We start from the raw sequence: 5,770 nt of genomic DNA, 5'->3' as shown, positions 1-5,770 counted from the left end.
ATAAGGGGAGTGCTGTGTGTCTGGGGAACTGAGGAAGGCTGGCAAGTCTGGAGCAGTGTGGAGGAACACTGAAGTATGAGATGCGGCCTGAGAAGTACCCTGGGATGGATGGCAAATATGAGGGTTCAAGCTTGTCATTTTATCTCTTTGCTTCAGATGATTTTATAGAAAGATGATTTCCTACTTTTCCTTGCCTTACCCATCAGCTCAGATGACAGTGGAATGCCCACTTTTGGAATCAGTTTGGATGCTTGGGGTGAAAGGCCTCTACATTTTTCATCTTTCTCTTGAGTAGTTTACTCAGCAAGCTCCCACTTGAGTTTTCTCAGGAACCGTAAAGAGGAATGCAAAATGCAAAATGCAAACAACAACAACAACAAAAAAAAAACAAAAAAGAGTACAGTCTCCATTTTGGGAAAATATTTTTTTTCCTGTTTAGATATTTCCTACCCCACAAAAAGAAAAGAAGCTCTCTTAAATAGATGGGTTTACACAGGTTAGATATTTCAGATTCTTACCAGGTGCTCATATTAGTTGGAACCCTGGCTACTACTTGTTCATTGTTGAGCTTCAAGTTATCTCTAAATAAGAATAGCTCAGTATTTAAATTATAAGGGGCATAAGTGTGATTTGGAAACTTAATATATATCTTAATGAGTTTTACAATAATTTCATTTGAGATGTTTCAATTGTAATTTTAGACTAATTCTTCAGGGCAGAGGCTAACCTAGCACCTCCTATTTTATTTAATTTTTTTGTAATACAAAATAAATCAATCTTGAAATGGTTCAGTAGTTTCAATTAATTTTAATGGTCTGCTCTCCACGTCATTGGATCAGAGTCTACAATTTCAGACATGTAGCTGAGCTTTTTAATAAGTCCTTAAGAATCATATGAAGGCTATATTAGAGTCAAGTTAAAAAGAGTTCCTACTCAATCAGATTATCCTGAGAATGTGTTTCTGAAATTAACATGGTTAATAAAGGCAAGGCAAGTTCATGTTTTTCAAGTGGTTCATCAGGAAAGTGTAAGAGACAGTTACCACTACAGGGAAATCACGTAGTGGTTTACAGGCACATGGCTGTTCTTGCCATCAAACTCAAAAACTTAGGGAATCTAAGAGGCATCTTGAATGCCTCAAAAGTAACCTCTAGAACATGTAAAAGGAATTACTACTATAGGCAGAGTGTTTTACTCCAAGAAATAACCTAGATTATGTAAATTTCAGAGGGTGGATTTACAACAGGAAGTCTTAGATTCCATGTCTTAGGAGTAGTGATTAAATTCACTTACAATAACTTCTTCCATGATTTCAATGTTCAGGAGATACTTAAATTGTAAATTATAAACAAGGTCAGCCTCCTATTTCTAGGGACGACTTGTACCGTAATTTTAGTCAGGTCAACAGCATATTCATCTCCATGCACTAGCACCAAAGGAGTCTTTGTGTTAGAAGCTAGTTCTGGAAAATTGCTGTGGAATGATGTCATGGCAATTTAAAGATGGTGGTGATGGCAGAGGTACGAGGGAGTTAAGGGAAGCTCAAAAGTGGAACATGAGGGGACCATGTGGGCCAGATGAATGTCAAGATCAGAAATGAGTTTATCATAGAGCAAGGTTCCTCAGCACAACTGACAATTTGGACTGGATAAATCTTCATTATGGATGAGAGTAGGGGCAGGGAGGTGTCCTGTGCATTGCAGAGCACTTGACAGCCTCTCTGTCCTCCTACCCCCTAGATGCCACTAGCACTACCCACTCCCCCACTTATGAGTTTTGACACTTAAAATCTCACCTGGGTATGAAAGTACATTTGCTTGAAAGCCACCACTATAGAGAATTTAAGAGAGCAAAGATATAGGTAAAAAAGGTGGGAAGCCCAAGTTGATGAAAATAGATTGATAACCACACACTTACATCTCTCATATTTCCAGGCTAGACAACTTCTCTTAATTCAGGCTCTTGAATTTAATTGCCAAAAATCTCTATATAAAGATATTCATATTAAAGACGTTAATTGAAATGTTAAAGATATTTCAGTGTCACCATGCTCCAAACACACTCATGACCTCCCATCTCCAGAATCTTTTCCTTCCTACTGAGACTCCCAGTATCAATGAACACACCATATTAGAAACCTAGGATTTATTCCTGACCTCTTCTCCTTCATCTGTAGCCTGCAGTCAATCAGGAAGCTCTGTCTGATTTTTATCACCAAGTATCTCTTGAGGCATTTACTTCTCACCAGCCCTGCCGCTTTGGTAGAAATCAGCATGAGCTCTTTCTGGTCTCCCCCTGCTGTGCAGGCTGCAAAGGCTAGAAACTTATTTTCCAGCTTTCCTGCAAGTAGAGGTGGCCATGTGACTAATTTCTGACCAGGTAGACATTACAGGGGAGAAGAGAGATTTCAGAAAGTTCTGGGAAGACATTGTTTTTCTAGAAGAAAACACAAAGGTTCTGGTATTACCTCTTGATAGCTTTCAGCCACCTTGAATACAGGCTTCCTGTCCAGAGTTGAAGCAGTCATTCTGTGACCATGGGGGACAGACCCCTGGACTCAACAGGGATGAGATTATTTTTGAACTATTAAACTGATGGGCCTTAGCTGCCTGGCTCCCATTATAGTGTCATATAAGAAACACAAATCCCCTCTTGGCTAAGTCACTGTCTCTGAATTTTCTATTCCTTAGAGACGGTTTACACACTGATCCACTAGCTTGATTTTTGAACAAGGTGTTTATTTTGGACAAGTTTCTTTATTTTCCCATGTGAAAATGACCATAGCTTCATGATGACTGGATTGATCGGATAGTGAGAGATTTAAAAGAGGTAACATTTGACACTCAGAAAACATATACTGATAGTAATTTTTAAATTAGAACACCCGCCCTCTTTGGCCTCTTTGGGTCCCAGCTAGCCCTGTGCATTTCACAAAGATAATCACATCATAAGTAGAGGGTGGGATATAGTTTCTTTTGTTCCCATGAAGAAAGTTGCTGCCAGGGACAGTTTCAGCTGAAGTAGGGTTCAGGAGAGCAGTTAGAGGCTGATGCTGCTACCCTTCTGAATCAAGGAGCTATATGTCTGCAGCTTCCTGGTGGTATTGTTTGCCTGCTTCTTGCACCACATATTGTAACCGGCCTTCTTTGCTTTGCTTCCAGGCATCTATAAATCATCTAGCCTCTTGTCAGATATGACATATTTTGTGTGGAGTTGCTGAGTTCTAAAACTGGGTACCTCAAGGCTGTGCATGTGAGAACACATCTAATCAGGTACTGACTCAATGAAAAGACTTTGCAAAGGGGCAACTACAACCTCAGGCTGAATAGGAGATGGCAGGACACCCAGATTTTCCTAGTTTAATTTGTGAGACTTCCCCCCACCCCCCCAAAAAAAGTAAATAGGGAAGCAAAACGATAGAAAGGAAAATGAGTGAAATTGGCTCAAGGGAGGGTGTCAGTTTGTCAACTGTTGTAAGGGATGGTTGGCATCACCTCTGCTTTGCCTCCAGTGCTCTGAAATTATTTTCAGCCATGGGTAAGAGGGAATCTTCCTTCCTTTCACATAAAATACTGTGCTGGAATATGATCAAGCGTATGGCCAGAGCTGAGAATCACATCGACAGTGTTTCTGAATAAGACCAAGCCTGAAATGCAGCCTCCTCGGAGGCATCTTACTGCAGAGCACTCAGTGACTTGGAGGGTGAGAAAAAAAGCTGGAACCTGTTACAGCTTTCTATCATACTAAAAAGCAACATTGAGGTGGAAGAAAAAAATCCCACTTAATATTCTATATTTTCCAGAGTCTGGGAGAAGATGGGGTAGGAGAAGGGGACAGTGTTGCTTTTATACTCAACACAACAAATATACGGCACTGGTACATAGGTACAAATCAACAGCATTCTTTTGGGAGGAGATGACTATTCAGTTTTGAGTGTGAACCAGGCAATAGCTTAGTTTATGTATTTATTCTATTTAATACTCAAAATTGCCCCCCGAGCCAGGTGAAAATATTTCCATTGGGAAGATGATGCTTAGAGAAGTTAGGTCACTTGTGCAGGGTCATGCAGGCTGTACATCCCTCCCAAGTGTGATGTAACTATTTATCAGCAAAAGCAGATGCAGTGCAATGAATGTGACCTTTGCGCTCCGCACTTTAAAAACTTGATCTCCACACCTCTCAGGGTTGGATATTGTCATCTCCAGTGTATCAGCAAGGAAACAGATTCTGAGAGGTTAAGAAAGGAGTTACATAGCTCTGGGCAAGACGCTTGATGTGTCAGAGCCTCTATTTCCGCAACGGGAAAGGGAAGAAAACAGCATGTCCTTTATAGTGTTATGTTGTTGTGAAGAACAGAATGAAGGGGGATGAAGAAAGAAGCAAAAGATTGGGTTTCTATCCTTAGAGCCCAGACAAACCAAAATAGCTTGGGAAATGATCAATACCATGATGACTGTGCACTTCACATGTAGTGATCACTTATGCTACTGGCACAACTTCTTTTTCAGAAGTAGCCAAATGAAAGGGCAGAGAGGGTACAATGAGCCTTGGCCCACAAAGCCTAGATCATGAGTGTTCAGACTCATGGAATTTTCCAACATCATTGCAGCCCTGCCTCTCTGAAAAGGCACTTAGGAAATCAAGGCAAAAATGACAGCATCTTGGAGTAGAGTAGTTGAGAGCACGGCCTTGGGAAATCTGGTCGGTGCATTTTTTTTCTCGGCTCCACCAAGAATGGTGGAGAAACTGTTGTACAAATCTTTAATCTGTAAGATAAACATGATAAGTCTATTGTGAGCATTCAATGAGAAAGTGTAGGTAGCATGCTCAGCAGCACCCTGGCTCAGTACATACTCAACAAACAGCCATTGTTGTTGGGTTTTTCAGTCCATATCACAGAGACTCAGCCAACATTCCTACAACAGTCTGAATTTTCCAGTGCTGGATGGATGGTGCCTACTCTTACCTCCTGTGTGTTTGACTTTAAGTGAGTGACCCTCTTAGAAGCTCTTCCTTGGATTACATTTATAAATTTGGACTCATTAAGGCCAGTATTCCAACTATGCTCTAATACCTCAGACAGGGGGAAACAAATTTACATTCCAGAAAGGACCTTTAGAACAGAAAGCTGTTCTTTAGAACAGCTCAGATGCTCTCCCACAGGATGACACTGGGTGAAGTTGTTGTAAAATCATGCTTGCTGACTCTCCCAGGCCAGGGACTCCTTGCTTGTTTTCTCCTTTGACTCATATCCTTTGAGGATGAATACTTGAGATGCTGAAGTGAGTCCTCTCATTTTGAGAAGAACATGTATGCTGTCTAATGTGGGGACATATGAGCAAAGAACATGAAGTCAAAAGACGTTAGGTTCCTTCACTTGCCTGTTCCACAAAATCCTGTAGGGACAGATTTCCTTCCCTTTCATTTATTAATTACGTATTTACAGAATTTAAATATTATTTAAAAAATTAAATTATCATTCCATAAGTGGAAAATAAAAGTCTCTCCTTTCTACTTGATGCGTCTCCATTCACCATCCCTTTGATTTGCCCCTCACCTTTCTGAATGGTTGTTTTGTGCAGCCTTCTAAAATTTTTCTGAGCATTTACAAGCTTATGCTGTTTATTTAAATTCAAGCAATGCTGAGAAAAAGATTTATCTATATGTAATCTTTATATGCTCTTTACTACATGGGTATGTATATATATGATGTATATTTGAACAAGAGTAACTGTAGCCTAGAGTCTTAGAAATGGAATTTGTTGGCCAA

The sequence above is a fragment of the Canis aureus genome, chromosome 5 (genome assembly GCF_053574225.1).
Source record: "Canis aureus isolate CA01 chromosome 5, VMU_Caureus_v.1.0, whole genome shotgun sequence".
In the NCBI taxonomy this organism is placed as follows: domain Eukaryota; kingdom Metazoa; phylum Chordata; class Mammalia; order Carnivora; family Canidae; genus Canis; species Canis aureus.
Note: the sequence above shows the minus strand (reverse complement) of the source record.